The 19,567-nt window shown below is 38.0% G+C and overlaps 1 long non-coding RNA gene across 1 annotated transcript; it reads left to right on the forward strand.

Annotated features, from left to right (window-relative positions):
• Nucleotides 1-2,810: 2,810 nt before the first annotated feature.
• LOC131203060 (uncharacterized) lies at nt 2,811-11,407 on the forward strand. The gene is made up of 5 exons (XR_009156293.1): nt 2,811-3,042; nt 4,168-4,212; nt 9,465-9,673; nt 10,703-10,793; nt 11,234-11,407. It is a non-coding gene; the product is annotated as an uncharacterized LOC131203060 (long non-coding RNA).
• Nucleotides 11,408-19,567: the final 8,160 nt, after the last annotated feature.

Genomic DNA, 19,567 nt, shown 5'->3' on the forward strand with positions numbered 1-19,567 from the left:
ATTTTCCTCACTATTTCCAACTTTTGCAGTTCAATCTCCAACTACATGCAGCATATTTTGCTTGCATGTTTATCTATTTCAACAATTTGTCTACTTTTTCTTATTTGGCATCAGCAATTGGGACATTAACTTGGATAAAAAGAATCATAAACACACACACATGCCTTCCAAGGCAAATGAAGAGAGAGAGGGAGGGAGGGAAGGAGAGAGAGAGAGAGAAGGAGGGAGAGAAAGAGAGAGATAGAGAGAGGGAGGGAGAGAAAGAGAGACAGAGAGGGAGGGAGGGAGAAAAAGAGAGAGAGAGAGAGAATGAGACATAACCTAAAACTGCATGAAAATGCCATGTATGCTAATATGCTACAAATGAAGCTAAAGAACCAGAAATACCTTGTGGCAGCAAGATAGGAGAAAGGAAGCTTAGATAAAAGCATTATGTTGAGTTGGTAAGAAAAAAAAAATCAGTTGGGTTGGAAAATGCAGAGCAATTTTGATGAAAATATATTTTGGAACCAGCAAAGTGAATGTATGGAAAATAAAAGTGATGAAATTACTTGGGATAAAACTGAAATGACAGAAGGCCAATGCCCCATTTTAGAGATTTGTATGGAAGTTATATATTGATGAGTCAAACTGAATTGAATGCTACCATATTAATGTCGGACCCTTATTCTGGAGAAGGTCTATCTATGTGGTTGCTAAGAGCTGACACTGCTGGATGGCATGTAATCAATCAATACTAGTGCTCAAGAAAAAAAATGGGAAAAAATGATGTAAGACTGTTGAACAATTGTAAAGTGCAATTGTAATTGGAGAAAGGTTAAAATAAGGATGCGGGTTTCATATGAAGTGGATGTGTGGGTTGTTTAATGCAGGGGTCTCCAACCTGGGCATCTTTAAGCCTGGCAGACTTCAACTCTGGCTGGGGAATTCTGGGAGTTGAAGTCTTCTGGGCTTAAAGTTGCCAAGTTGGAGATCCCTGGTTTAATGTATGGGTGAAGTCTGCATCTGTGGCTGAGGACTGGTGAAATGCCATTACTGTTCGTCTATACAAAGGGGAAATAAGCAAGAATGAATGCAAAAGCTTCAGGGGGATTAATCTGTTGAATATGTCTGGGAATGTTTGGCAGAATTCTGATTGAAAGCTATGAGAAAGGGACAATGAGTGAAATTTGGAAAGTGCAGTGTGGCATTATGCCAAGTAGGAGAGGTGGGCAGACTAATTAGGATACAGGTAGTCCTTGACTTACACCACAACTGAGCCCAAAATTTCTGTGGCTATGCAAAGTAGTTGTTAAGTGAGTTATGCTCCATTTTGTGACCTTTTTTGGCACAGTTGTTAAACGAATCACTGCAGTTGTTAAGCAAATCACGTCATTAAGCAAATGTGGCTTACCCTATTGACTTGGCTTGTCAGAAGATTACAAATGGGAAGATTATAAATGGTTATCACATGACCCCAGGACAATGCAACTGTCCTGTGAAAACTGGCGATAGGTCACTTTTTTCAGTGCTGTTGTAACTTCAGTCACTAAATGAATGGTTGTAAATCAAGGACTACCTGTCCTGCATATATGTAAATTGCTGTTAAATATGACAGAGACAGAATAAATAAAGATTCTTGGATTCAAGATTTTAAACAAATACAATGCAACAATTGGAAGACTGATGGAAAAATTCAATAAAATTTAATCCAAGGTATAATTTTAGATAAAATAGTAAAAGAAATGTTTTATTTAATCAATGAAGTGATCAATTTTAAATGTTGTGACAATTGCAAAACTGTTTATTTAGTGGTATTTTATTTTCCCTCCACTACGTCTTTTCTTATTTTTTTTCCTTTTCTGTAGTCATTCATTCTTAAAATGTTTGATAAGTAATGTATTAAAACTGTTATATGTTAAGTACAGATTGGGTTTATAGAAACCTTTTGATATAGCCTGAAACCTTTTTGACATATCCTAGAAAAACCAGGAATCTGATAGCATCTTTCAGACTAACAACTTTTATTAAATGCATATAGTTTTGTGAGTTACAGCTCCCTTCCTCATTCCTTTTGATGAAGTGAAGTCTGCTCACTTCGAAAAAGTTTCTACTGGTAATATCTAATTTGGAGCAGGATCAGGGCAACAATGCCCTCTTGGTTGTTTAACATTCATAGATAAATATGCAAAAAACATTAATTCTCTGTCTCAACTCATGCCCATGGGAAAGCAAGCTCCTACTTAAAATCAATGTACTTTAAGACCCAGAAGCATCCACACTTCTTGCACTCGCCCGAGGCAGATAGATTCCTAGAGGAATATCAAAAGGGACTGCACCACTAAGAGTCAGGAAACGGGGGAGGGGGGCGGGCTATTGTCTATTGAACAATCAGTCGAAAGAATATTCGATATGTAGAAACCTTGGTACTAAAAAGCGATTTAAAAAAATAAAAGAAAAGAAAATCTACCTCTGGCATCGATTCATTTAACCGAAAGCTGTGTCTTGAAATGAATGGATGCGTTTGAAAGTGTTTACTAATAGGGGTAGCTATCAAAGCTACCCCTATCGTAGCCCCTTTCGTATCGGTTCAAACGCTCCCTCTTCCTCCTTCGAACTGAGAATGAATGAAATGACGTCACACCCAGGAGAAAGCTTAGCAGCCGAAGGATCAAAGTGCGCAGTCGGATACGGGCGAAGGGCGGGGGCGAAGGGCGTGGCTTAAGTCACAAACTGCAGTTATTTCCTTTGCTAGTTGGAGCCAATTTTCAGGGGGTGGGTGGGTGGGTAAAGTTGTAATAGCGCCCACGTGCTTGTGCGGGGTTGTTTTTTTTTTGGTAAGGCGGTCTTCGCTGGGTTTAGCCGCCAGCAAATCACCTTGCTCGCCTGATTTTTTATTAGCCTCGGGAGTTTACCGTACAAAGCAGAATGCGATCGACTCTTAAAATTTATTAAGTTTGGTGCCCTCCAAGTCTTTTGGGAGCGCATTTATCTGAATTTTCGGCCGAAGGACAGGCCGAGAATGGCCAGAGTTGTGGTTTCAGTATATTTGGAAGACTCCAGGTAGGCGACAATGACCTTTAGTATCCTGGGCATAGCCAGTACCTAATGTTGCTCTTTAATAATAGTTAAAATTAACCGATGGTATCTTTCTGTTCTGAAATAAATTACTGTACACCTACGGCATGTGCATAGCAACGTTTTATTAAAGGAATAGCCACAATAAATGGGCAGTGCAGACCCATAAATTTGTTTACTACTATACCGTATTGTATAATTATCCATAAGGTGTTGGTAGATTGTATTTGTTAACATTACTAGCTTTTTGAAGCTAAGGTGGTGATCCAGAAACCAACCCAACAGGAAACTAGATTGCGGACAAGTGAGTAGATAGTCTGCATTCTAATCAGTGTATAGGCTGAGTTTAGGTCCTTTGATATTACTTGAGCTCCCTTTGAACAGTCAACAAACAGTGCCCAAAAATGAGTTCTTAACGGATCTATTGTAATGTCAAGCAGCTAAAATTAACAATGAATTGTTTTGCTTTTCTCTTTACTAAAAAAAAAACATTTCTTTCTTTAAAACTTTCTTTAAATTTCCGAATAAAGTGAGATAAATAAGGACCCAGATTGTTGACGGCAGTATGATGATATTTGTAAACTACTCAGAGAGTGTTGTAAAGCACTATGGAGCGGTATATAAATCTAAGTCTTATTGCTATCTTTTCTTTTCTTTGATGTACACTGAGACCATATGCACCAAGACAAATTCACACTTGGCCAATAAAAAAATTATATTCTAATCTGAAGTAGTGTGATCAAGCAGGATAAATAATTTAGCAATCCAATTATATGTACTATTTTGGTAGGTATGTGACAAACCTATTGTCATCTTAGTAAGGAGAGAAAATATTTTTTGTTCAGCATGGTTACTATTAAGTTACAGGTCAACAATGCTTTGAAAGTACAAGACATGATTAAACATTCTTACTGAAACTCAGCTGTGGCTATCAGTGCACAGATAAACAACAGAAAGTGTACATATAAAAGATTTTGCTTGATCTTGTCTGATGCTGGTTAATGTGTTCCTTGTGCATTATTTTATCTGAAACTATTATGGTACTCATAAAAGAACATTTCCATCATTCATAATCGCCTGAAGAAGGTATTTTTTTTCTTCAACGTACAGGTAGTCCTTGACTTATGACTGCAATTGAGCTGAACATTTTTGTTGGTAAGTGAAACAGTTATTAGGTGAGTTTTGCCCCAGTTTATGACTTTTTTGCCACAGTTAAATGAATTACTGCCGTTCAAAGTTAGGAACACGGTTGTTAAGTGCATCTGGATGCCCCATCGACTTTGCTTGCCAGAAGGTCGCAAAAGGGGATCACATGACCCTGGGATACTGTAACCGTCATAAACGTGTCAGTTGTCAAGCATCTGAATTTTGATGACATGACTATGCTGATACTGCAATTGTAAGTGTGAAAAAGGTCATAAGTAACTTTTTTCAGAGCTGTTGTAAATTGTTGTAAGTTGAGGACTACCTGTATACTAGCATTAAGTATAACAAGTGTATGTGGACTTACTATTTTCTTTTGTTTGGTGCATATTCGCTTATTTCTCTTCAATAGCAATAGCACTTAGACTTATATAACCTGTTCTGACCCAGCTCCCCAAACAGGACAAATCCTCTGGTTAACTCAAAAATTCCTTTATGAGGAGTGGGTGGCGGCCCCAGCAAAAAGTTTCTCTCTCACCGCAGACTAACAAGTCCGTCCAGTCCGAAAATGAATAGTGGTCTGCCACATCTATTCATCTCCACCCCCTGCCATTTATCTCCAGAGCTAAGGTGTGGCTTCGCTAGCAGCGGTGGCTCTTCCTTCCCAAGAATTGGCCCACGGATTTCCACTGCTCTCCTCTGCCTTCTGCGCGTCCACGCATCAGGCACTGGGCCCAGCTGTTCTTCCTCTTCCTCATCAGCCACCTACAGACTTGGGGACTGTTGACTCTCCATCTGAGGGCTGACGGATGGCCCAGGCTCCGCCTTGGTTTTTCTCTCTCTCTACCAGTTCCACTCCCTCTTCCCCCTCGGAGCTCTCAGGTTGCCTCAATGCTGACTCTGATTCCCACGCTGCCGCCTCCTCCTCCTCTGATTCGGCTGCTGGAGGAGCCAGCGGCCAACAGGCCACAACATAACTGCTTCATAATGCTTTACAGCCCTCTCTAGGCAGCTTACAGAGTCAACATATTGCCTTATATCTGGATCCTCATTGTACCAATCTTGGAAGGTTGAATCATCGTTGAGCTGGTCAGGATTGAACTCCTGGCAGTGGGCAGAGTTAGCCTGCAATACTGCATTCTAACTACTGCACCACCACAGCTCTAATTCAAAGATGAAAAATATAATGCAAACCTCATGCATGCAATTTTATGTTGTTTGGGGGGAGGGAAAATAATTAGATACAGAAATGAAATAATGTATGTTTTTAATTACTGATGTGTTTCTAAATAAGGATTTGTCTCAGAATGGAGTATAATTAATAATAATAATAATAATAATAATAATAATAATAATAATAATAATAATAATAATAATAATAATAATAATAATAATAATTTAATTTGTATACCGCCCTTCTCCCGGAGGACTCAGGGCGGTGAACAGGCAGATAAAATAAAGACAATACATTCAATAAAAACCATATTTTAAAAAACTTATTCCAATAGCCTAAATTTAAAATACAATACGAAATATAAAATAAACCCCAATAAAATCCATATTTAAAACCCTATTAAGCCAGTCCTACTCGAAAGAATAGATATGTTTTAAGCTCGCGAAAGGTCCGGAGGTCTGGAAGTTGTCGAAGTCCTGGGGAAGCTCATTCCAGAGGTAGGTGCCCCACAGAGAAGGCTCTCCCCTGGGGGTCGCCAGCCTGCACTGTCTGGCTGGCGGCACCCTGAGGAGGCCCTCTCTATGAGCGTGCCGGTCGGTGGGAGGCATGTGGTAACAGAAGGCGGTCCCGAAGATATCCGGTCCTATGCCATGGGCGCTTTAAAGGTGGTAACCAACACCTTGAAGTGCACTCGGAAAACCACAGGTAGCCAGTGCAGCCTGCGCAGGATCGGTGTTATATGGGAGCCACAGTGGCTCCCTCTATCACCCGGCTGCATTCTGAACTAACTGAAGTCTCGGGTGCACCTCAAGGGGAGCCCCATGTGAGGCGTTACAGTAGTCCAGGCGAAGTGGCGAGGGCATGGTGACCGTGCATAAGGCATCCCGGTCTAGAAAGGCGCAACTGGCGGACCAGGCGAACCTGGTAAAAGCTCTCCTGGAGACGGTCGCCAAATGATCTTCAAGGACAACCGTCCATCCAGGAGAACCCCAAATTGCGCACCCTCTCCATTGGGGCCAATGATTCGCCCCAACAGTCAGCCGCGGTTGCAGCTGACTGTACCGGGATGCCGCATCCACAGCCACTCAGTCTTGGAGGTTGAGCTTGAGCCTGTTTCTCCCCATCCAGACCCGTCGGCCTCCACACACGAGACAACACTTCAACAGCTTCATTGGGGTGGTCAGGGGTGGAAATGTACAGCTGGGTGTCATCCGTACAGTTGATAACTCACCCCAAAACCACTGATGACCTCGCCCAGCGGCTTCATGTAGATGTTGAACAGGAGGCGAGAGAACCGACCCTGTGGCACCCCACAAAGGAGGCGCCTCGAGGTCGACCTCTGCCCCCCTGCCAACACCGTCTGCGATCGGTCGGAGAGATAGGATGAGAACCACCAAAGTTCCACACCCAATCCTCCCAACCGTCGCAGCAGGATACCATGGTCGATGGCATCAAAAGCCGCTGAGAGATCAAGGAGAACCAGGGCAGAGGAATAACCTCTATCCCGGGCCCTCCAGAGGTCATCCACCAATGCGACCAAAGCTGTCTCCGTGCTGTACCCGGGTCGGAAACCGGACTGGAACGGGTCTAGATAGACAGATTCATCCAGGTACTGGGGTAACTGGTGAGCCACCACACTCTCAACAACCTTCGCCACAAAGCGAAGGTTGGAGACTGGACGATAGTTACTCAAAACAGCTGGGTCCAGGGAAGGCTTAAACAATTCAACATATATTAAAAAGGGAAGAAGGTAAGATAACTATGCAACATTGACAATGAGAACATTAGATACACTCTAGTTAGGTTTTTTTTTTAAAAAAAGATTGAAGTCTGGGTTCTTCTCCCTCTGTTCTAATTGGCTGGATTGAGTTAACAGGCAGAGGATGAATCAGATGAGTGTATATTTCTGCCTGCTTTGTAGATAACTTTATTGATGCTTTTATTTGATTGCAACAAATAAATCTTATTTGCTTTTGATTACAACAAGTAAATCTTGTAATCGATGAGTTTTGTATTCTTTAGTGAAGGTTAAGAAATGCAAAAAATTGTCTTTGTTTAGTAGCCACAATTGGGACTAGCAACTTCACTCACTATGTTGGTGAGCATAAATCAAATGATTGCACCAGACTTACAGTGTCACTTTCCATTCAGTTCTTAAGCGAGTCACCGCAGTTATTAAGTGAGGTATCACATGACTACAACCTGCAGTTTTATTTCCCATATTCTTCATTAACCCTCCTTTCTGAAGCTGGTTATGAAACACACAAAACAGGGATCATGTGACCATAGGAAACTGTCATAAATGTGTGCCATTTGTGGAGCACCCTAACAGCAATAATGGAGTGATGTCATGGTCACAAAGCTCTTGGTTTATTATATCATAATTTGGAATGGTCATTAAATGCAGTCAGTAAACGAAGAATACCTGGACCACATGGGTGCACTACAGGCAGTGTATCTTTCCATTTGAGCTTTCAAAACTGGCAAAATATTTTGGATTCTTGATTGCACTTGGCAGATATATTGCCAGTTTTAATGTGTAAGACTATTAAGAAGCCTCAAAGCAATAGTCAGAAAAGTGTGCAGTATTTTGTTACTCTTGTCCGTGGTCTATTCTGAAGACAAATAAGTTTATCAATACGGCATGAATTGCTTTTTTGCTGGGCCTAGTTATACAACTATGCAAAATACACTTTTCTGGAGGTACTACCTCTCTGCGGTTATATTTGCCTCCCCTATTAAATCTATTTTTATATAGTTATTTTATTAAACATTACAACTGAAAAGATAAAAAGTAATACAAATGAAAGGAAAAATAGAAAGGAAAACAGAAAATTAAAAAATAATATAGTAGAGAAAAAGAAAAATATATAAACAACTTCTTCAAAAAACACAAGTATAAACAATTTAGTAACTTTAAAAAATGCAACAAATGATCTTTTCCCCAAATCTCATTTCTTATCTATAATTGAATCCTTAAATCCTTATTCAGTCCTGATCACAAAAGTCCCCTAAGATTTACCGGAGAATGCACTGTATCTAATTTTAATTAACTACATGTTTCTTTCTTTTACTTTTAACTGATCTTTAATCTCATCAAATAATGTCCTAGAATTTGATTTCTTTTCATTTCTTTGTCCATTTTCGTAAAATCTTTCAAAATTTTAAGAAGCCTTTTTTGTAAATCCAATATAAGAAAACCATGCAGGTCACTCTTTTGATTTGTTACTTCACTTTAATTATTAAGACATCAGCAGCCAGTTTCATTTGTGTATCTGATGTAGCATATTTTTCCATATCATTCTTGTAGCCTGTCATTTTTAAATCCACTTTCAGATTAGTGTCAATTTTTTCTGGTAAAACCCATTCCTTTTCCCTACTTATTTTAAACACAAACTGCAGAGACTGTTAAAATTAATTTCTGGATCTATTATTCACAAGTATCAGTGGTGGGTTGCTCCCAGTTCGCTCCAGTTCTATAGAACTGGTAGTAAAACTGGCAGGAGGCTCCACCCACCTATCCACCACAACATCATCATAGGGGATCTGCGCATGTGCAAAAGCTTCTGCGCATGCGCACATGCTCCCGTTGCAAGCCAGTAGTAAAGTTAAGTAACCCACCCCTGACAAGTATCCTTCAGTACATTCAATATTAAAGTATTTTGCTCCATTCTTTACTAGTAAATCAAATTTAAGAATTCTTCGCCTTTAATTGTAATCTTTAGTTTCTTCTGGTTCCTCTTAGTGCCCAAACTTCAAAGTCCTATCATTTTTTTAAAAAGAATTCAAAAGAGAAAGGAAGAGAGAGTGTGTATGTGTGTGTGGTTTCTTACAGTTTTATTGCTTTAATTTATTATATAGTAAAGCTTATATATTGAATAAATAAATAACAACAGGACATTAGATTGGTTTTGTTGTCTCTAAGTGACTAATAGTCGATGTTCTAGCTATAAAATTAACTTTCTTGGTATAGAACTTATTATCTAGATAAAGGGGAAAATCCCTGGAACAGGGGGGAAGATTTTAATGCATTTCAAGCAAAATGGTACTGTATATAATACCCATTTTTTTTCTCCCTCTCTGATATAAGATTCACCTGGATGTCTGTTCCCAATATGAATGACTACGAAAAAGTGGATTACATAGAGAAATAATCTAATCTGGTTTAAGACTAAACCAGTTTGCTTCTAGGGGAGCTACAATTTTGTAAGACTTTAAGAGCTGAATAATTAGCATTCTGCATAAAATAAGTAGTAAAACCTGCTTATTCTCAAGATTACAATGTATGACACCAATATGGTAAGTAAAATTTCAAGGGCAGAATGGTTACAGAAGGGGTACATTCATATGAATATTTTCTTGTCTGAACAGGTTTGTAGAATCTAAAACTATTAGGAAATAAAACGATAGTGCCTCTGAAAGTTTTTTATACTGACAACTGAACCTAACACATATAAGAATACTCAAGTGGATTAAAGTTCTAACGCTCATTTTTGAATAACTGTTTGGGTAAAACTAAATTTTACTTGCATCACATACATGCAGTATTCTGAACAAGGCTATAAATACAAACATATATAACATAGAATAAATATTTATCTACCGTAGAGATTAGAAAAAAAATGCATTCCTTTGCAGGCATCAGTGTGGATTCATCAAGAATAACCTTATCCCCTTTTAGACAATGTGCCTAATTTATTTGACCATAGAAATGTAAATATATTGATTTTAGCAAAATATTTTTTTATTTGTTTATTTCGGGGTGTCATACTCTATTTCACTGAGGGCCATATTAGGGTTGTGCTTGACCTCAGGGGACTGGAGTGGCGTGGTCAACTCGACATCACTGGTGTTGGGGCACCTGTGGTGGCCTGAGCACTCTGCCAGCGAAAATGGGCTCCCGAGCTCCATTTCCAGCTGCCATGGCCTCGTGCAACCCTCTGCCAGCACATACGAAGCTCCGTTTTTGCTGGCAGAGGCACTGTGGGCCAGTCCTTCGCTGTTTCCAGGGCAGCCCCGCAGGCCAGATCTAAGCACCCCGTGGGCTGGATCCAGCCCCCAGGCCTTGAGTTTGACACCCCTGGTTTATTTATTCAATTTCGAAAGCTACCCCCATCTCAGTCTGAGAGACTTAAATTCAGAAAAGAAACAAATATTACAATTAAAAATACTAATAACATTTTAAAACAATAAAAACACTAAACTTCCTGATTAATATTTGACAATGTCTCATGATATTCTTATAAAGATGGCATAATGGGTGTTAACTATGCTGTCCTTAGCTGAACATTCACATCATTGCCTTTACAATGCCTTCCTGTTCTCCAGGAAGCTAAGGGGAAGTATTAAGTATTGAACTGACTGTATTCAGAAGACAGCAAGAGAAGTGACGAAGGATTCCAAAGGAAATACTTACAAGGTACAGTTGGCAGTACTGACAAAGTTCAACATGGAAAAGAGAAGGCTACAAAGCCAGTATAGTGGTATTTATGTAGCAGAAGGGTTTTTGTGTAGAAGATGGCACATAATTGTCTGCATTATTCCAGAAGAAAAAACAAGAATCCATGAATTTAAATTCCAAAGAAATAATTTTATTTCGACATCAGAAGAATGTCCTAATGGTAAGATCTGCTTTTAAAGATGGTGGCCATCTTTTGGATCATCTTACAGGAATTGTGTTAGTATTCCTGCACTAAGCAAAATATTTGACTAGAACAACCTTTTCCTTTAACGTTTCTAGAACCTATTTTAATTAGTTATAATTAAAGGGATCACAGTTCTTAAAAATAGAATAGCTGCTTTTAATTGACTTCTATTTGATTATTGAGAAATTAAAACTTCCTATTATGTCCTGTACAGATTAACAGAGTTGGAAGTGACCTTGTAGGTTATCTAGTCCAACCCCCTGTCCAAGCAGGAGACCCTACACAATTTATGACAAATGGCAGTTCAGTCTCTTCTCGAAAGCTTCCAGTGATAAAGCTCCCACAACTTCTGAAGGCAAGCTGTTCCATTGGTTGATTGTTCTCACTGTCAGAAAATTTCTCCTTATTTCTAGGTTGAATATCTCCTTGATCAGTTTCATCCATTATTTCTTGTCTGGCATTCGGGTGTTTTGGAAAATAGCTCGGTGCCTTCCTCTCTGTGGAAGCCCCTCAAATATTGGAACACTGCTATGATGTCTTTCCTAGTCCTTTTCTTCACTAGACTAGTCATGGCGAGTACTTGCAACTGTTCATCATATGTTTTAGCCTGCAGTCCCCTAATCATCTTGGTTGCTCTTCTCTGCACATTTTCTAGAGTGTCAACATCTTTTTTATAGTGTGGTGACCAAAACAGCATGCATATTCTAGGTGTAGTCTTACTAAGGCTTTATAGAGTGGTATTAGTACCCTTGATCTTGATTGTATCCCTCTGTTATTGCAATTTAGGATTGCATTGGCTTTTTTGGCTGTCGCCTCACACTATTGGCTCATATTTAATTGGAGCCCATTAAGACTCTAAGATCCTTCTCACAGTTACTACTATTAAGCCTGGTTTGACCCAGTCTATATATGTACTTTTGTTTTTTCTTGCCAAAGTGTAAGGCTTTACTTTTCTATACACTGAATTTCATTTTGTTAGATAGGGCCCAGTGTTCAAGTCTGTCAAGATCCATCTGGCTTTTGAGCCTGTCATCTAGGATGTTGGTTATTCCTGCCAGCTTAATTATCATCCACAAATTTGGTAAGTTCCTCTTCTATTCCCTCATCTAAATCATTTATGAAGATATTGAAGAGTACTGGGTCTAAGATGGAATTTTGTGGTACCCAACTGCTTACTTCCCTCCATGTAGACGTAGTACCATTAAGGGCTACTCATTGAGTACGGTTTGTTAGCCAGTTACAAATCCATCTGATGGTGATGCTATCTATCTCACTTTTTTCTAGCTTACCAAGAAATAGGTTGTGGTCTACTTTGTCAAATACCTTCATGAGAAGTATATTCCAAGGGAAGTAACTCGTAAAATGTGAACAGTTTGGTAGTTCCTTAACTTTTTTATATGGGGTTCTTAGAATTTACTTTTTTTTTTAATTTATTTTTGTCACAACAGTATACACAAACAATTGTCATAGATAAAACAACATATTTTGAAGAAAATATATATATATATGTAAATAATATGCATCAACTATATCAATTTGATATAATGAAGGGAACAATAGGACAGGAACGGTAGGCACTTTTGTGCTCTTATGCACGCCCCTTATATAAGCCCCTTACACTTATCCAGGTTTATTCTAAACATTAAATCTGCTTTTGCAGACTCAGTAAGGCTGTGTTGCAACTCATAACTAACCAAATATATAAATATATTAGCCCCTTGTTTTGCCATCTCTCCTTGACATTGCCATCATCTAATTCATAACCCATTAGTGAGATAGGCTTAAGTTAGTGTATTTATGAATTTATAGACTGTTTCAGTTAGATAACTTTAAACAGTGTACACAGAACAACAGTCAGTACCAGTGCATCAATAGCATAATATATGACTACAGCAACATTGTTAGTCTGCTGTGAGGCCAGGGTAAATGTGGGTGTGATGTGTAGACTAGGTGAGTGTGACAGGGTGTGGTGAATTAACAGTCTAGGAGACGAGGGTGATAAGATTTAGTGGGAAATTTAAAGAAGGGATCTTACACTACACATGTGCAGCATGTAGTATAAGATTCTCTCTTTAAATGCAAACACACAATATACACTAAAAGTTCCCCCATAGATTCCAGAAAAAGTTAATTGCTAATCTTTAGAATCTCTTAGTAAATGTGTTCTAGTTGGCTGGGTAACACATTGGTTATATGATACTGTATTGAAACAGTAAAAGGAAAATAAAAAATATGAGGATTAAAGCAGGGATGAAATGCTCCCGGTTCGGACTGGATTGCCTGATCCGGTAGCGATGACGGCAGGTGGTTCAGAGAACCGGTAGCAAAAATCCCTGCCCCCTCCCCATGCCCAGCTGAGCCATGCAATCATCAGAAGGTTTTTTTTACTTTTAAAAGCATTTTTTCTTTGGCCAAAAAAATGCTTTTAAAAGTTAAAAAAAAAAGGCAGAAGGCAAAAAAAAATGATTTTAAAAGAAAAGAAAAGCCTCAGACGATTAGGCAATTCAGCTGGGATTGTCAGAGGAGCCTTTTAAAAGCATTTTTTCTATAACCTCTTCGGCCAAAGAGATTGTAGAAAAAATGCTTTTAAAAGTAAAAAAAAAAGTTGGCCACGCCCACCCAGTCACATTACCACCACCAAGCCACGCCCACAGAACTGGTAGTAACAAATTTTACATTTCACCAGTGAATTAAACTATGTAGTAATTTAAAGAAAGTTATGAATGAGAAACTCTAAACTTTTCCTTAGTATGACAGAAAGTTTTTTTTATTATGGTCATAAGAGTAATAAATTATTTATCTAGATTATCCATCCATCCATCCATCTTTGGAAGTATTTGCTTTGTATTTGGTAATTCAAAATCACAGATTCATTCATTCTGTTGCACCATCTGCAAGCTAACTGAAAAAAACATGAAAATTTGATCAGGTGCTACATTTTGCATTTGGCAAAGCAAAAGCGTATAACACCTTTTTGTATAATACCCAGAATCCCAAACTATCATTCAACCACATTGTAATACTAATCATTAACTAATATTAGTTAATTAGTTAATTAGTTCATGGTTTTATGGTTAGATGTATCGTATGAACTATCAAAATGAAAAAAACCCAAGAAGAAGAACCCAAGAAGTCCAGTTGCCTTTCTCCAGGTGTGCTCTTTTCTCACAATACAAAAACTATAGCTTTATCTTACAGAGAATTTGATCATCATTAAGCTTGATTACAGCTTGATTTCATTAGGCTTAGATTTTTAACTAGGCCAATGTTTTATCTTAAAAAAAGCAAGCATCTATTGTTATTTCTTACCGAGGAATCCAGTTAAATGTCCTTGGAACTGCAGGATTCCCTGAATAGCAGCTTGAATATATCTCTTAATTGAAACTTTGAATCATCTGAGAATTGATGGAACATATGGAGTTCTTCCACAAAAATAATACATGCAGTTTCTGATTTTCACAAAGCTCTTTCTATGTAACAAAACTAGAATAATAAGGGATTCTATTGTGAAACTATTTTACTTTTTTTTAAAAAAAATGTTGGTATCTAATGAAAACCAGCAGTACTTTTATCTAAATCAGTACACTGAAAGTTTTTTGGGATCACCACATAAAACCAAGAGTTGGGAGTATAGGGCTTTTCAATATCATGTCACAAGTGATGCCCTATAGGTAGCTTTCCAAAATGAAATTTAAACTATGTGTATATGTGCACAAAGGCATGTGATGGTTGAAAATCAGGTGAGCTCATCAAATAACATGAAAGTGCGGATTACCTCTTTAAATGCCAAATTCTGTAAGATTTCAAGAAAGAGTATCAAAGCCTTGTGAAATTTGGTAATGTTGCAAACTTTTGGCCAGGTTAATTTATTTTGATGCATACACTATAGATCATCTGAAGTTTCCTAAAAGGCCACAGATTGAAAAACTTCAGTGTATTTATTTCTTAAAATTAAAAAGGGATATGTCCAACAAACAATTTACTCTGTTTCAGATCAATGGACTATTTTCAAGTAAATCTAAGTAAGTGCTGAACTTGTCCCTGAAAGTCTTTCACTAGTAAAATCAATAAGGTATACAATCATATAGAAATGAATGAATAGTTACTCCCATGGAATAACTATTTGATCTTAAATGTATAAAATAAATGGGAATAAATTGGAAATAATTTTCCAATTCATTTTTATGGAAATTGTTCTTTACTCTGTTCAAATAAAAAACAGTTTCCATAGAAATGAATTGGAAAATTAGGAAAAAAGTTAAAAAACAGAACATATGTTTCTCACCAGTATTTAATTGCTATTGGCTGCCAAGCCATACATGAATACATACAGACTTAGCTCATAATAAGCTTATCTGACCCAATAAACAACTAATAGCCTAGTCAATTCTGTGAGAGAATTATTTTGATCTATTGGTCTTCATTAACATATAATACTTGTGAAAAGTCTGTAATTACTATTGAATCACATATTTTAATGTTCCAATTGATAACAAACAATAGGCCAAATAATAATATATGACATTGATTTCATAAGGATATGAGTAACATCACTAGAATGTTATGCAAGCTTTCTTTTTGCACTTAGCCTGCCTTAGTTGTGGATTATCTACCTTATTATTCCCATGTGTTTCTGCTACTATTTCAAGTTTTTCTTTTTGTTAAAAATATATTAAAAGATGAAATAGCTTCATAGTTCCATTAGAATGATAGAACTAAGAACTTTCTATCTAGAACCTTTCGTGTCTTTAACCATTTCATAGATCAAATCTTCCACAAATGTAGTTTAGATCGATTCAAACAAAATAATCAGCATAAACATACAAGAAGCTCAATGTCGTTAAAATACACATTTTACATTTTAATAATTAACCATTCAATAAATGTGAAAGAATTTCAAAAATGCCAACAGGTCAATTGAAACATTCAATAAATTAGATGTAGCATATTTAATTTTGTGGTGTGCTGATCCAATTATAATGGGATATTTTTTCAGTTTGCACATTTTAATACTGGTCAGGGTGGATGAATAGCTTCATATAGAAGGGTAATGATAAATACCTTTCTGGAACAACTTGTGATACTGTCACATCTAAACAAAGTGGTGCTGATTTTTATATCTACTACATGTACACAGACATGGAAACATATACACTGTGAATTTAATAATAATAATTTGTAGCTCTTCCTGTATCCTTCATCCTGTCAACAAATCCCATCAGTTACTGGGATATTTTGATAGGATGTCCACTGGGTCACAGTCCAAAGAGACTGAATGACTAAAGAACATTCACCCTCCTTCCTCTGCTGTTCCATCAAAGTTTTTTAATCTATCATCCATTTGCACCACATATTCAAAGTATATGTGTTTCTGTTTGCCAATCTTTGCCTCAATGGAGCAATCAGTCTGTTGTCCATAGTTAATCAGTTCTTCTGGCAGTCCAGCCTAGTGGATTTCAGATCCATAATTCGGAGGCAGATTATCTTTTGTCATCTTTCTCAAGGCACAACTTTCGAAGCCATACATTGCCACCAGAAAAAAAAACTGCTGTACTGTTTTGAAGTTTGTTATCCTAGGAATTAGTCTTATTCTTCGTGATTCTGTTTGTCATTGTTTTCTTCCTTAGGATTAATCTGTTGCTTCTTGAGCACATGGCCCATTTTCATCTATTTTCTACTACCAACATTCTTCATTATCATCTTTTGATTCATTAAACATGCTGACTAAAGTTACTTGCATCTTCATAATATTTAACACTGATGTAGGCTTTCATAATTCATTTTTCTTAGCTTTTCTTTCGGTTAACACCACCACTGTGGTCTAAACTTGTCAGTGTTTCAACCTTAACTTTAATTCTAATTGTCACAAGTATTTTTATATCTTATCTCAATTCAAAAGTTTAATTTTTATTGAATGCCAGGAAAATAGAATCAGAGAAAAGAGAAGGCTACAAATAAAGGAGAAGAAATCCATTGATATAATATAGAGCAATACTATTTTAACTATAGAAGAAATTAAGGCTGTTTGAGAACAAAAATTACAAGATTGTCTAATACTATAAGAGAGGATATAGAACAACAGCCTTCACTGGATAAAACAGACAGAGATGGATTTGAAGGTGGATTTTTAAAAAAAAAATGCTGAATAACAAAAATGTTATGGAAAAGGATGGTGTGGATCTGAAAATGGATTTTAAAATGCCGGAATATAAGAGTGATATAGAAAATAATGCCAAAATGGCATCATTTACAAATGAAATCAGCTGATGTCTTATTAGTCAAAGGAGCCGTGCAAATAATAAATCAAGACAGGGACATGGAAAAAATTCCCTTCTTGAATGTTCAGAAGGAATATGTTAAAACTAATGAAGCTGTTCCTGAGAGGAGACAAAGAGAATATGATAATAGATCAATTTATGGGTCATCATTTGAAACAAGGATGAAACTTTAAAAAAGTAAATAGAAGGTTTACCAAGTGAATTTACCAGATTGTTGTTGTTAGTTGCGAAGTTGTGTCCGACCCATCGCGACTCCACGGACAGCGTTCCTCCAGGCATTCCTATCCTCTACCATCCTCTGGAGTCACTTTAAGCTCACGCCGATTGCTTCAGTGGCTCCATCCAGCCACCTCATTCTCTGTCATCCCGTTCTTCTTTTGCCCTCAATCTTTTCCAGCATTAGGCTCTTCTCCAGTGTGTCCTTCCTTCTCATTAGGTGGCCAAAGTATTTCAGTTTCATCTTCAGGATCTGGCCTTCTAAAGAGCAGTCAGGGTTGATCTCCTCCAGGACTGACTTGTTTGTTCGCCTTGCAGTCCAAGGGACTTGCAGGAGTCTTCTCCAGCACCAGAGTTCAAAGGCCTCAATTCTTTGGCGCTCAGCCTTTCTTATGGTCCAGCCTTCATAGCCATACATTGCAACTGAGAAAACCATAGCCTTGACTATTCGCACAGGGTAATGTCTCTGCTTTTTAGTACGCTGTCTAGATTTGTCATAGCTTTCCTCCCCAGGAGCTAACGTCTTTTAATTTCTTGGCTGCAGTCCCCATCTGCGGTGATCTTGGAGCCCAGATCTTGGAGCTTTCTCATGATGTGCTCTGAATTTAAGTTAAATAGGCAGGGTTATAGTATACAGCCTTGCCAGACTCCTTTCCTAATTTTGAACCAATCAGTGGTTCCGTGTCCAGTTCTCACTGTTGCTTCTTGACTCGCATACAGGTTTCTCAAGAGACAAATGAGATGGTTTGGTACACCAATCTCTTTAAGAACTTGCCACAATTTGTTGTGACCCACACAATCAAAGGCTTTAGCATAGTCAATGAAGCAGAAGTAGATATTTTTCTGGAACTCCCTAGCTTTCTCCATGATCCAGCATATGTTGGCAATTTGATCTCTAGTTCCTCTGCCTCTTCGAAATCCTGCCTGTACTTCTGTTATTTCTCAGTCCACATACTACTGGAGCCTAGCTTGTAGTATTTTAAGCATAACTTTACTACCATGTGAAATGAGTGCAATGATGCGATAGTTTGAACATTCTTTGGCATTGCCTTTCTTTGGAATTGGAATGTAAACTGACCTTTTCCAATCTTGTGGCACCTGCTGAGTTTTCCAAATTTGCTGACAAATTGAGTGTAGCACTTTTACTTCATTGTCTTTTAAGATTTTGAATAGCTCGGCTGGAATACTGTCTCCTCCACTAACTTTGTTTTTGCTCAGATTTCCCAAGGCCCATTTGACTTCACATTCTAGAATGTCTGGCTCAAGGTCAATGACCACCCCATCATGGTTATCAGGCATGTTAAGCTTGTTTTTGTATAGTTCTTCTGTGTAATTTCGCCACCTCTTCTTAATTTAACATAACATAACATAACATAACAATAGAGTTGGAAGGGACCTTGGAGGCCTTCTAATCCAACCCGCTGCCCAGGCAGGAAACCCTACACCATCTCAGTCAGATGGTTATCCAACATTTTCTTAAAAATTTCCAGTGTTGGAGCATTCACAACTTCTGCAGGCAAGTCGTTCCACTTATTAATTGTTCTAACTGTCAGGAAATTTCTCCTTAGTTCTAAGTTGCTTCTTTCTTTGATCAGTTTCCACCCATTGCTTCTTGTTCTACCCTCAGGTGCTTTGGAGAACAGCCCGACTCCCACTTCTTTGTGGCAACCCCTGAGATATTGGAACACTGCTATCATGTCTCCCCTAGTCCTTCTTTTTATTAAACTAGACATACCCAGTTCCTGCAACCGTTCTTCATATGTTTTAGCCTCCAGTCCCCTAATCATCTTTGTTGCTCTTCTCTGCACTCTTTCTAGAGTCTCAACATCTTTTTTACATCGTGGCGACCAAAACTGGATGCAATATTCCAAGTGTGGCCTTACCAAGGCATTATAAAGTGGCACTAACACTTCACGTGATCTTGATTCTATCCCTCTGTTTATGTAGCCCAGAACTGTGTTGGCTTTTTTAGCAGCTGCTGCACACTGCTGGCTCATATCTAAATGGTTATCCACTAGGACTCCAAGATCCCTCTCACAGGTACTACTATTGAG

Source organism: Ahaetulla prasina, chromosome 8 (genome assembly GCF_028640845.1).
Source record: "Ahaetulla prasina isolate Xishuangbanna chromosome 8, ASM2864084v1, whole genome shotgun sequence".
NCBI lineage: Eukaryota > Metazoa > Chordata > Lepidosauria > Squamata > Colubridae > Ahaetulla > Ahaetulla prasina.